This window comes from Mustela erminea, chromosome 16 (genome assembly GCF_009829155.1).
Source record: "Mustela erminea isolate mMusErm1 chromosome 16, mMusErm1.Pri, whole genome shotgun sequence".
Lineage (NCBI taxonomy): Eukaryota > Metazoa > Chordata > Mammalia > Carnivora > Mustelidae > Mustela > Mustela erminea.
The window spans coordinates 52,038,700-52,052,870 of NC_045629.1; positions in this window are offsets into that span (position 1 = coordinate 52,038,700).

The window sequence follows — 14,171 nt, forward strand, 5'->3', positions numbered from 1 at the left end:
GAAAGAAAAGAACTTAAGTATTTTTCTTTAAATAGGGTAAAGGTCGAACCATGAGTTTGTGGTTTGTAACCTCTGTTCCATATATTCTCCTTTGTGTGTTACCAGCTACAAAGTGGGGGTCTCCAAAATTTACATCCATAGGTCTAAACCCTCCCACTATCTCCAGTTCCTGATCTCTAATTTGGACTAGGAGAGGAGTCCTGGATTCTGATTTTGGCTCTACACTTTGCTAACTGCAGAACTTTGGTTGACAGCTTCCTCTCTTCGGGCCCTAGCTGCGCACCTGTAGAATGTGGCCCCTGGAGTCAATGACCTTGAGTGCTCTGCCAAGCTCTATGAGCCTGTGAGTCTGATACATCCTCCTCTTCATCCCCTCTTTCTTGCCCTTCTTGATCTCAAAAAATCAATTTCCTACCACAGTCAGTGACCCAAACATTTTCTGGACTGTCTCAGCTTGGGAGTCAGCTTTATTTGTAACTCTGCTTCTAGGCAACATCAAACCAATTCTATTGCTGCAACATTTCTTCAATTTCCCTTTTGACCAGTGTTGACTGCTACCATCGCTTTCCTACCAAACCAGGAGATTTGCTTCCATCTCTCCATTACTCCCAGCTCTAGGGCTGTGCCCCCAACAAAAACAAACAAACAAACAAACAATTTTAAAAGCATTTTAAAATTTAAAAGCATTAGAAATTTTCCTTGGAAGAAAATGTACAATGGCCATTTATAATCTGCACTACTTGTCACATCCAGCCTTCAATTTGCCTTTCTGAACTTGTAGGCTAATGAGTCCACTTGGCAGCCATATTGAATTCATTAGCTGGGCGTGAGGGGAGGGTCCAGTGGTGTGTAGCATGGTCAGGGGTGGTTCACAAGTAGCCTCACATGGGAATATCAGGCATTCATGCTCCAGTAGGAGCTGTAAATATTTCGGTAGTATCTCAAACACAAGTGTCTAATGCCTTGTGGGTAATAATGTTACCAGTGTCAGGAGAGGAGGAAATCTCTGTATTTGTTTTCTCACATCTCAAAGTAAAGAAGGTAGCCTCATCCCAGAAACAAACTGGGCACATTCCCATTGATCCTGGGGAGAGAGCTGAACACTGGAGGCGGGACAAAACTGAAGAGAGTCAAACCTCTCACCTCCACCTAGCTTTCTAGCTGGTGAATGCATTCTTTTCTAGGGCTGCTAAAACAGATGATTACAAATGGAGTGCCTTAAAACAACAGAAATTTACGCTCCCACAGCTAGAAGCTGAATAAAGGCTCGAAGGAAGAATGCTTCCTTGTCTCTCCAACCTTCTGGCTGGCTGCTGGCAAGAATTTACATTCCTTGGCTAGGGCAGCAGAACTCTGATTTCTCCTGTCTTCGCACTGACAGCTTTCCTTCTGTGACCCATATTCTCTCTTAGGAGAAGACCAGCAGTCATTGGGCTAGGGCCCACCATGATCCGGCATGATCTCATTTTAATTTGATTTATTATCAGACACTGTATTTCCAAATAAGGTCATATTTGGGGAATTAGGGATAAGAACCAGAATGTATTTTTGAAGGTGACACTGTTCAACCCTATACAGGAAAGACTTCCCTACCACAATGACCCCACACACGCTATATAGAACCACCTCTTTAGAAAGTATTTTTCACAAATTGGTCATAGCACAACATCCATGGTTAGGATGACTTTTGTATATTCTCTGGTGCTCTTCATCTCTAAATGCAAGCATGGAAAGAGCAGGAGAAATCAAAACTGGATTTTTAATGCACAGAGGAATGTTGTTCTAAGGAAGGTGGAATTATACCTTAGCCACCAGCAACGAATGGCCCGCTGTGTAGAGCCTGGCTGAGCTTTGTGGAAAGGATCTAGATGGAAGGCCTCTGCAATACACTGAGTTGAGCCATCAGAAGCCTTATAAGTGGGAGATACCAAATGTGGGAGCCAATATGGCGCCTTATGGGAAGGCAAGGAATGGTGGTAAAGGGGCCCCAGTGAGGAAAAGGACTAGCTGGTGGGCCAGGGACGAGCCTATCCACGTTGGCTTCGAGTGGCAATTGCATGGCAGACCGTTTTGCCAGGCGGTGTGAAAATGCACATCAAAAGGAAAAGATAAGGTGATCCTGAACTGGTGTTAGTGGGCGCCTTCTGAGTGCTTCCTAAGTCTCACAAGTTTACAGCTGAGAAAGAGACTGTGGTCAAGGCACTCTCTGTGAGTGGGGCAAGATGGATGCCAAGAATGGGTCAGATAGATCCTTCTTCATTTAAGTGTTGAAAACCACACCAGGAGCCTTAGAAACAGAAATGGATGGGCCTAATAAAAATGACACCGTAAAATAAAATTAAACGTACACCGCGACTCTTGTTCCTCTATTTTCTGGGGTTAGTGTTCACATTCCTCAGTACTGACGGTAAGACTGCTGGCGATACAATCAGGACAGTGACCAGCAAGGGGGGTGGGGGGTGGGGTAGAGTCCCCAGATGTAGGTGAAAATTTGACAGCCAGACTTTATTTGGGGAGCCAAATCCTTCTGGAGACTCTTTCCAGGGCTGGCATACACTATGTGTGGAGGAAACAGTTTTGAAGAGTCAATGACAAGGAAACTTATTCTTTTGGCAAGGAGGTTGTGGAGAAATTTTATATTTCTAGTTGAAAAAAGAAGTCATGCCATAATGTGTTTCAGTATGTTTTTAAAATTAATTATGAAATGAATTTTGGAACACTGAAAAAAGAAATAAAATAAAATACAATTAAAAGAATTAATTGTGAGAAGACAATGTTCCCTTAATGAAAGACATTCTGGATCAGGACAAGATATAAAGATGGCTGAGAAATGAATAAGGCACAGCAATGGCTGGTAACTGCAGACAGGTTGGGCATGGCATAATGAAGAAGCAAGTTGCCATGGAAACAAGCCACTGACTGGACCGCAACCGTCTTGCATGCATACAACTTATAAAGAGAAGGGAAGGAGACTGGAGAAATGCCGGCTGGCCAAGAGTTCTCAGGAGAGACAGCGAGGGTCCTCTTGGCATTAGCTATACGGCATTAGAAAGAAAACCGAAGGCTGTCAAAAGCCACCAAAAGGCAGAATAGAAACTCCAAGCTTGTTGAGTACCTTGAATTTGGCCTTATTCATTTGCCATTCATCGGTTGGTTCATTCCAACGAACACTGACTGAGCACCTTCTGTCTGCCAGGCACTGGGCTAGGCAGCAAGGCTACCAGAAGAAAGGAGATGTCCCAACTCTCAGGAATCCTGCTGCCCCTCAGTGCTTTCTGGAGGAGCAAAACCTAAACACAGTTCTCTTGTGTCTCTCCTGGAAATCCAGCCTCCCGAAGCCCTGCAGCTCTGGTCCTGTTCCAGGTGTCTGCCATCTTTCCATCCTGCCCAGTGGCCTCCTGACCACCCTGCCTAGAATTCCAGCTCCTTCAGAGCTGGTCAGCTTGGCCTCCTCTGTATTCCCGTGGCAGGTCTGTACACCTGCTGTCAGCCTCCTCTGCCCAGACAGCGTTCGCTCATTCTGACCTCCTCCCACCGCCTCTGGCTGGGCTTTCTCACAACCTGCCTGGCCTGTCCACCTCATTTCACCTCCCGCACCTCCCAGCCCTGCGTGTCTATTATACAGATCCCAGAACAGACATCAGCCAGGCACTGCGTACTTATTCCTGGCTCTGTCTTTTGCGTGTGACCCTCAGTGCGAATGGTACAGTGACTCACGGAATCATAAGTTCACATCATGAGCTGTTACCCCAGCTCCATATCCCCAGCATGTCAGAGAACAAAACCCCCAGCTTCCTCCAGTGGGCTCCAGCAACACCTTCCCTTCTGGCGCTGCTGCTAAGCTTCCCGTTTGGTTTCGCCATTTCTTGGCATCTCCCCAAAAGTGCTCTTCTGTGATGGCTGTGATCTCACCAGTCTATTTGTAAATCTCCACGGCCTTCACCATCTCTCTCCGTCTGAAGCATTTCTGATCACAAACCAGCTCTCCAGAGTGACTGGCTTCTTGAGCAGGACAATGAAATTCTCGTCCTGTTTTACTCATCACACGCATATACAGTTCCATTGTTCGCAACCTTCATTTCATGAGGTTCTTCTGCCAACGCGGGAGCATAAGCCGTGCAGCCATGGTCATCATTCCCATTCCGTGGATCTAAAAATCGGAGACTTTGCCCAGGCCACACAAGGACAAGGGCTGAAAGCGTGCGCCGCACGCCCAGCCCTGGCACTGCCCTTGGGGCCTCAGAGTCTTTGCCCGCACCGTGCCTCACGGTGATCCTAAGGGGGCCTCCTCCTGTGTTAAAACGGGGTCCTCCAAAGAATCTGAACAAACAGAACTAGCGACTTGCGTCTTCATTTCCCCATTTCCCTTTAGATTTGGTGGCGTAACTGTAGATTCTAGGATCCCACCTCAAGCTTCATGAAGCTCCATTTTCCCCTGGTTGCGTACAAAAAAGGGAAAAAGTCCAAACCAACCCAAAACCTACAACATGAAAACCCTTTTCTCGGGAACTCTTGAAATGCCAGCACTGCGTGCACCTAGCTTCCGTGGGGCTCCCGGGAAGCCGCGGGATGCTCAGACTCCTTTCCCAGGCACGCTTTTATCACAAGCTCCCCGCCCCCCGGGGCTGTCTCGACATCTCCCTAACGTGCTGTCAAGCTCTCGGCCTCCGCACACCTGTGCAGAGCCAGTAAATCAATATTGATTGGGGGTGGGGGGGTGGGGGAGCGCGGCGTGTTCCTGCAGAAAGCAAGCAAGCCGTCTTGTTACCAGAATTCCCAAGACAAGAGAATTATTTACGGCGAGATTGGCCCTAAGGTGTAAAGCAACTCGGGGTATTGTAAACCACTTAAGAACAGAACGCAGAACAGAGAGGAGTCGGAGAGTCAATGAGTCCCAAGCCGGCCGCCCGGCGCGCGGAGATTCTGGAAAGCTCGGGCGCGCCGGAAGCCGGGAGCGGGCAGCGGGGAGCTAGCTTCGCCGCGTCCACCCGCCCGCGCGCCCCCAGCCGCTCATCGCGGAGGCCGCACCCCACCCCCACTCCCGGGACAGCATGAGCCCCGCGGTGTGGGAGGCGGCGCGGTCCCCCCTGGCTTTCCTGCATCCCCCGTGCAGGGCCTGCGTGACTCAGGGAAACGGCGCTGCCTGGACCATCTGCAGCCGCTCTCCTTTACCGATGGCCGCCGCCCTCCCAGCTCGGTGTGTGCCCGGGCCCAGCTGACCGGCACAGCGGACTCCCCACGGTGCTGCGGCCTCCATGACCTAGGAGGAAAGTGAGGCTCAGACCTGTGAAGGGTCTCTTCCATGGTCTTCCCGCTGGTGAATGCTGGTGGTCTGACTCCCCAACCTGCGCCCTTCATCTACTGCTACAAAGGCGCTCTGACCGGGCCTCTGCTAGGTTTCGAGAATTTTAGATTTTATCTCGTGTGTGGCCTAGGGGACCTCAGAGAGGCTGGGGGATTCTACCCCGAGCCCATAGCTAGAAAGGGGCAGAAGAGGGCTGAGAACACGGGCCCCTGGACACCCATCTCAGGAGCCCTTTCAGAGCTCATGGGACCCTGTGGCCATGTCTCATGACCTTGAGCAAAGTCACATGGAGCTTTCACCCACAGACTTAGAGCCTGGGGTGTGGGCGGAGTGTAGACCACCGGAGAGACAGCAAGGCCAGCAAGGGGCATACTTTTGCGTGGATGCAGAAGCTTTTTGTTTTTGTTTTTGTTTTTAAAGATTTTATTTATTTATTGGACGGACAGAGATCAAAAGCAGGCAGAGAGGCAGGCAGAGAAGAGAGGGGGAAGCAGGATCCCCGCTGAGCAGAGAGCCCTATGCAGGGCTCCATTCCAGGACCCTGGGATCATGACCTGAGCTGAAGGCAGAGGCTTTAACCCACTGAGCCACCCAGGCACAGAAGCTTTTTGAATTAACACATGAATTGATCCGGGAAAATGCTCGTTACAATTTTAGCATAACAAAAATTTTAAGGCAACTAGCTCTGGTTTTAATGGTGTTTGCGCAGTGACTATTGCTGAGTCCTGATCTATGATCATTTCATTATCTTGGCTCATTGGCAAGATTTGGTTTTTTACCTGTGGGGAGACAGCTGAGGGTGTGGGAGTTCTTCAAAGTATGTCAGTGTCATTAGGACACCTGCCGTTTCATTCCGCTCTCTCTCTTTCTTCCCAACTTTCCAACCACCCAAACTCCCCAATCCCTCAGTTATATTAAATCAATTATTTTAAAATGGTTATGTGTGCCTCTTTTTTTAGTGTTATATTGTGGTAAATACATACAACATAAAATTGACCACTGTAACCATTTTAAAGTTGCACAATTTGGTGGCTTTTTGTACACTCATAAGGTTGTGCAACCAACACAGCTTTCTAATTTCAGAACATTTTTATCCTCCTCCCGAAGAAATCCCATACCCATTAAGCCATCTTCTGAAAGGGTGAGTTCGAGCAAACAAATCACCGTTAACATACTCCTGTTATGCATCCGGTAGGGGCAGTCACAAGAGTGTGTAACTGATGATTTTGATGATTTTGTTCACTCGAATTCAAACCTTTCAGAGGTTCTCTCAAGATAAGGACTTTGATGGAGACAGTGCTATGGGACAGTAGAACTCCAAACTCTTCCAGAATATATATGGCTGAGGGTTGTCAGAACTGTATACCACATGCCTTAGAAACTCAGAGAGCAGACAAGTCAGGAATTGCCTAGGGGCTTGGAATGATGTATCCACAGCAGGCACTTACCATAGATTTATTGCCCCCACTCTTCCCCCCCACCACACACACATACCATCCTTCCCACCCCCCAAACATAACGAGACCTAGAAGGATCCTCAGTCTCTGAGAAGGAAGGGTTGATTCTATCCTCAAGAAGTCTCAAAATATTCTGGTAATTACACCAATTGTTTCATTATGATTTATGGGTAACAGATGTTTATTCAACAAGCCTTTTCTATCCTACTATGTGTCACGTGCTGTGTTGGACACTTGGGAACAGCGATGAATTTGCCCAATGAGGTGCTGCTTGCCTTGAGGGGTACAAGGGAAGCCAAAGATCTGGCTCTTGGTTCCTCCTGGGCGTGGGCGGAGTTGAACTGCGGTGTGGCGCAAGGTTTGCGGCAGGGAGGGAGGATGGAGGAAGAAAGGCAGAGATAGAAGATGGAGAAGATTGAGAAGGGCTTACACGGGCTGCGGAAGGATCCTTGGTTGGCGTCCTCTTCCTTTGCTCTGAAAGCATCCTAAGGCTGCCACAGTCCTTCCCACACTGTGCTGGAGCTGCTGATTTGCTTCCTCTTCAGGCTCGGGGTCTTCATTGTTAAGTCCTGGCACCTAGTTCAGTGTCTGGTAGCTATCGTCGAAAAATACCAAAATACCAAAGTACCAAAAATACCAAAGCTTTCTGCAGCAAGAAGAGTCAGCACCTTCTCTCCTATAACTCAAGCCACAGGGTAGAGATCTGGACCACGTGCCCAGAGGCTGGCGTTCAGTTTGCCCTTCCCGTCACTGTTAAGCCTGGAGTTGATTTCTTCTCTGTTCTCCGTTCCTCATTTTCCCTACTTGAATAAAAGATGTGATTGAGCTCCTTTCTGGAGAGGTTCAACAACGGGAGCCTTACCAAGTTCCTTAAGGCTCCTTGTTTCTTAAATTAATTAGGGAATTAATCAGTACAGTGTTGTCGAAGTCAAAAGAAATGTAAGTTTCAACAAGAGAACATTTGTGTCGACTAGTAGGGTGAGTGGGCTGTCATGGGACTTGGTGACTGGTGAACATTGGGACAAGTCCAGTTGTTGTTGTGAGTGGATCCAAGAAGGCAAGGTTCTGAGAAGTGAATTGACAGGGGAGTAAATACGGGCTGGGAAGGAAAGACAAGAAGAGTCAAAATAATTTGAGTCAAAAATAAGGTCAAGGAATCTCTTTTAGGGTAGGAGAAACTTAAGCATACTTATAGACAAAGAGAAGGCACTAATAATAATAATAGTACTTTCTACATTCACTGCATATTTATCATGTATTAGACACTGAAATATTTTCATTAAGCCCCCCGATGATCCTGTGAGGGAGACAAAATTCTTTCAGCATTTTAGCGTTGATGACACTGTGGCACAGAGTTTCAGTGACTTGCCTGATGCCACCGTATAGATGATGGAATGGTCAAGAAACTGCGTCCGGTGAGTGGGGAGAAGGGAGCACAGGTGAGAGAGGAAAACAGGCATGGCTGGTGAGAAGATTCTATGGATCCCCCAGCTTCAGAAGCTCAGTGATATCCAAGACGGGACTGCAGTTTTGTGATCACTCAGCTGGACATGATTTTCTAATGCTGAAACGAGACTCCCGTTCACTTTGTAGCTAAGCAGAATCATCAGACCTACGGCATCTGCCAAAATGTCACCCAAGGGAGAGGAGAGACTGAATTCAGACCAAAGAAGAATAGAGTTCCTTTATGCCCGCACCCCACCAAGCCCAGCTCCTTCATAAAGGGGAGATTTTGTATGCCTGGAGTCTAGCACGTTGCCTGGCACAAAGCAGAAGCGATCATTTGCCTCTGAGATGAGTGAGTGATGTGTTAAGCATAGGAGGGAGGGTGCAGTCACATCCCAGGGAAGGGCCCAGAGCCTTCTGCATGTTGGAAGTGATGCCAGGGCTTCACACCTACCATATCACACAGAAAAATGTATTTGGTTCTCTATATCCACCTCATTTCAGAAAAGATGTGAAGAAATGCTCTGACTTCATCCCCATCTCATTGCTTGGATGTCAGGAGTATTAATAACGTGTACTTCCGGATCACAGAACCGAGGCATCAGCAGGGGCTCAGGACTCTGGATTATCTTGAGGCATTGGAGATTTGAGGTCTTTTTACAGGGGGTCACATCTAGAGGGTCTGCTGTACTGCTCAGATCCTGGGGTTTCTACCTCAGAGAATGGGCCTCCCCATTTCGTTAGCGCAGCGAGTTTGGCGTTGGCCACCATGGAGCTGTTGAAACCCAGGAATCTCGTAATTGCCTGAAGGGCCCCTTCCTCTCGCATGACTGACTAGCTATAGACGCCAGGAAAGAAGTTCCTTGGTAATAGTCCTGAGCAGAGCTGACTTCTACCAGAGACCTCTGATTTGCTCACAGGCATCTCCATTGTAACATGACCAAAGCCCAGCCCGGGTCTGCCCCTCAAAGCTCTTGAGGTCGCATTTCTGCTGAAGACCCTTCAAAGGTTCCTGTTGCTCGTGGGATGACCATCAGCTATCCCGACTCCCCGCTTCCCTCTCTGTGTCTGTCTGTCTGTCTCTCCCTCTCTCTCTCCCACCAGATACTCCAGCCTTTGTTCCCTTCCTCTTCCTTCCAGGCCCTGGCCCTCCTCACCCCCAACCGCACACACTGTTCTCTGCAGGAAGACTCTTCCTGCCCTGCTTTGCCTGGTTATACCTACTTCAGGTCGCAGGTCCTTCGTCACCCTCTCTGGGAAGCCCGCCCTGATCAGTCTTCAAATCATCAACTCTTTTCCCTCAGGTTCTCATTTCCTTGTATACCTCTGCTTTGTCGTGATTTGAACAGTGACAGACTTAGGCTGGTTTATGATTACTGGATCCATCTCTGTTGTTTTTTTTTTTTTTCAGGACAGGGGCCGTATGTGCTTTTGCTCACAATTTTATCTCTGGTGCCAATACCTGGCACGTGATGAATACTCAGTAAATATTAGTTGCCCAAGGGCATGAGCCAGGAGTAGACCCCAGGGCAATGTAGCCTGTGGGGCTCTGTTTGCTCATCTCTCTTATGTGGGACGAGAAGATCTTTCTGGCTTTAAATTTCCATGTTGCTTTCATTTTCTGCCCAAGTGAAGTTTGTCTCATCTGTGTTTGAATGTAATGAAGAGTTCTTCCGGGAAACAGCTCGCTCTCTCTTTTCTTTCTAAAAAAATTTAAATTTATTTTTAAAGATATTGTTTCTTCATTTATTGGAGAGAGATTGAGAGAGAGAGAGAGAGATGGAAAGAGGCATAGGGAGAGGGAGAAGCAGACTTTCCACTGAACAGGGAGCCCCACTTAGGGGCCTCAGTCCCAGGACCCTGGGATCATGACCTGGGTCAAAGGCAGCCGCTTAGCCAACTGAGCCACCCAAGTACCCCTCTCTCTTTCTACTCTAATACGAGTCTTGAGGCATAAACACCCAGAGTTTAGGTTTGGTTGTTGTGAAAATAAAATTTCAAAACATTTATGACTTTGGAAGAATTCTAGAATTGTATTAATTTTGTGCATTGTTGACATCTCATGCCCCAATAATTACCTCAAATAATAAATTTTATGAGACCAAAAGACGTTATGTTTAGTTGGCTCATGAGAAAATTTGAGAACAGCAAGGTTTATTTCTCGAGTGGCTTCATAAATTACTGAGGCAAGAGGATGTGCTTCCCTGCCCCTCGCGGCTAATAATGTAATCACTTCTCAGTCCGCGAGCCAACGAGAAAGTAAATAGGAAGATTATAGTCCATCACTCACTGCGGAGTTTGTTTCATCTTTCAGCTTGAGTTGTGTGACTTGGGTATTGAACAACCATGGTCATGAAGTGTGACTCAGAGACTGTAGGCTCCTCAAATGGCATCAGATGGCTTCATGCTCCCTCTATGGAGAACAATAAAGCAGTTAAGTTCAAAGAAATAATAGTAGCCAACGCTGACTAGGGATTTACTTGGTGCTCCCTCTAGTGTTAACCCCTTACGCCTTACCCCAGCCCTGTCCTAGGTGTGGTTCAGAAACTGTTTATCCGGAAGACTTAATACACCTTGGAAACCCCCTTCCGGGTCATCCTGTGACGTATCTAGGGTCTGACCGGTTATAACCTCAGTTTCACCATGTGTACAATGGCGTCAACCGCAGTCCCCTTCTCGGAGTGATGCCAGAGGATGGTGTGAACTAATGCTTGTTAAGTCTATTGAGCTTTTTTTTTTTTTTTTAGTTTTTATTTGTTTATTTGATAGAGATCACAAGTAGGCAGAGAGGCAGGCGGGGCGGGGGGTATTGTGGGGGGGGAATGCAGACTCCCCACTGAGCGGAGAGCCTGATGCAGGGCTCCATCCCAGGACCCTGAGATCATGACTTGAGCCAAAGGCAGAGGCTTAACCCACTGAGCCACCCAGGCGCCCCTATCGGGCTTTAATAGGTAGACTTTTTTGTTTTGTTTTGTTTTGTTTTGGTTTTTTATTTTTTGAACTGTTTGGTAATTTTTTTTTTTTTAATTTCTTTTCAGCGTAACAGTATTCATTGTTTTTGCACTGCACCCAGTGCTCCATGCAATCCGTGCCCTCTCTAATACCCACCACCTGGTACCCCAACCTCCCACCCCCCGCCCCTTCAAAACCCTCAGATTGTATTTCAGAGTTCATAGTCTCTCATGGTTCACCTCCCCTTCCAATTTCCCTCAACTCCCTACAATAGGTAGACTTTTAATGGCTGTTAGCGGCCATGATGTTTTCTGGCTTTAATGAGGTTTGGGCAACTGTACATCATCCAGGAGTGGGTTCTTTTGAAAATCTTGACTAAGGAATACACTATTATGGTCATGTGCAGTCAACTAGCCTGGGATTCCCATCCTGGGTCACCCACTGACCAGCTGAATGCCTTTGGATAATTCCTTAAATTCCCTGAGGCTTTGTTGTCTTAATCTGTTCAATCAGGATGCTAATAATAGCATCTACCTCACAGGACTGCAGGGAGCACGAAATGGCAGCGTCTACACAGAGCTTAGCACCGGGCCAGACACCTCATAAGGTGTTATGTTAAGAATCTATTGAGCATATTTATAGGATTCATTACAGAAAAAGCCAAAGGTCCTGTATTCCTGTGGAGACTACATCCTATTTTTAGGCAAAAAGCAGTCTTTAAAAAGCCCCGCTGATGCTCCCCTACTCCAGCAGCTTGTCGTGTAACCCCTGTGGGTCCCTGCGGGGCTGCCAGGGCCAGCCCCAGGTCGATCTCCATGGTTGGCCGCTGGGCTCACCTGTGTGTTTGTTGTACTTTGCTCCTCTTTCATTTTTTTTTTTTTTTAAGATTTACTTATTTATTGGACAGAGAGATGGAGAGAGAGCACAAGAAGGCAGAGCGGCAGGCAGAGAGAGAGGGAGAAGCAGGCTCTCCACTTAGGCAGGGAGCCTGATGTGGGGCTCGATCCCAGGACCCTGAAGGCAGAGGCTTAACCCACTGAGCCACCCAGGTGCCCCTCTGCTCCCCTTCTATAGTGTATTTCTCTCTCTCTCTCTCATCTCTGACAGAGATGAGTGCCTTCAAAAAGCAGGATTTAAAATCCTGTTCTTCAGAAAGCCTTTCCAAATTCAGACATTTTCCCCTAAATCCCCTTAGCTGTGATACATGAATTTCCGCTCACCAAGCCCATCGTCCAGGTCTACCCTGTGTAAATCAAACGTGCTGGTGTTTCCGAGGCATGAGCTGTTAGGAAATGGCCCCCGTCCTCAAGGAGCTTACAGTGAACAATTTGCAGACGCAAATATTTACCACGATACGTATAACATAAGTATTTTATACTAGGTTATCATACAGGCTGAAATAAAACATAGGCAAATGTAGGTCAAAATTGGCCATTTATATTTGTAGAAACTGCCCAACAGGCTAGAGATGCAGTCCTGACCCCTGAACACAAATAATAATTTGCTGGAGTGCAAATTCTCACTCGTGAATATTCCTCTCCTCTTCCTTTGTCATCACCATCGTTTTCTTCTCTTACTCCTGTGACAAATTCACTGAGCACCTCAGTGTGCCACTCACTGTGCCTTTGGGCAACAGTGGCAGCCCACACGGAGGGGTTTCCTTTAGGGTTCTATAAGCAGTAGATATTTAATAAATGATAGAGTCATTGCTTTTTTTTTTAAACTTGTCTACAGATATTATGCAAAAAGAAGGAAAGGGAGAGAATGGAACAAATCCAGCTGTTGTGAGTTTAAGGCCACGATCCTTCCCCCACAGAATGCCTCTCCTTTCTGGTGGGCAGGTGAAGGGAGAGAAAACATTGGGAGAAGATAGTAGAGCAGTCGCACCGGCTGGACCTGCAGGTGGCGCTCGAGAGCCAGGCTCCACCCATCCCCGTGTTTCAGCTTGTAGCCCTGTAGCCACCGCTCACGGGCACCTGCTGGGAGCTCCCATGCCCTCTGCAGACCGGGGCTGTGTTCTCACCTGGTGCCCACTCTCACTCTGCCTTCTAGTCTAGGCTTCCACGCTCCTGAGGCTGCGGAAGGGGCGGCACCCCCAAGCCCGGGGAGCTTCCTTCCCCACGCACAGAGCAGAGGCAAGACTTGGGCGATCTCTGGGTGGACTTATAGCAATTCCACCCCCCCACTCCCGCACAGTAATCCGAGCTACCTTGTGCAGACCTACAGGATGGACTTCCTAACGCTCCCAGTAGCCTCGTGTGTTAGGTTAATCCTACCACCAGTCTCATCTTATAAAAGACACCGAGGCTTAGATCAACAACACTGCTCAGTGAACAGGAGGCCCATTAGCAAAACTTTCCACTTAGAGAACAATTTTCCAGAATCTAAGGGGAGAATGTGCACACATTAGGACCCACCAGCCCCACTCTCCTGCATGGCAGGCACGTCCCCTGGAGGAGTTCTCACTGCGGCACAGGAGACCTGTGCGAATAGGCTTAGAGCAGCATCGCGCGTGATAGAGCAAGACGACGGAAACAACCTAAGTGCCTATCAACAGGAAAATGGGTCAACAGATTGTGGTGTACTTACGCAGTGAAATGTGATGTGGCAATAAAATGGAATGAGAGTTAGACTGATCAAAACAAAGAACTCCCAAACACCTTGACTGCAAAAAAGGCGGGAATCAAAACCATATGCACTAAAAACAAACAAACAAACAAAAAAAAAAAACAAACCCCAAGGCACACTATATGATGTTTCTGTAAGATTCTGTAAGATGTTTCTGTAAGATTTCACTACATACAACACAATGCTTAGAGATCTGTGTATGTGTAGCAAGGGTATTAAAAGATGCGCATGGGAGTAAAACACCAGACTTAGCCAGAACTCTGGTTCCCATGGGGGAGGAAGGGGACTGGAAGTGGAGAGGAATCCAGGGCATCTCGACTGTGTTGGTGATGTTGTATTTCTTACATGGGATGATAGATATATAGATATATGATATATGATAT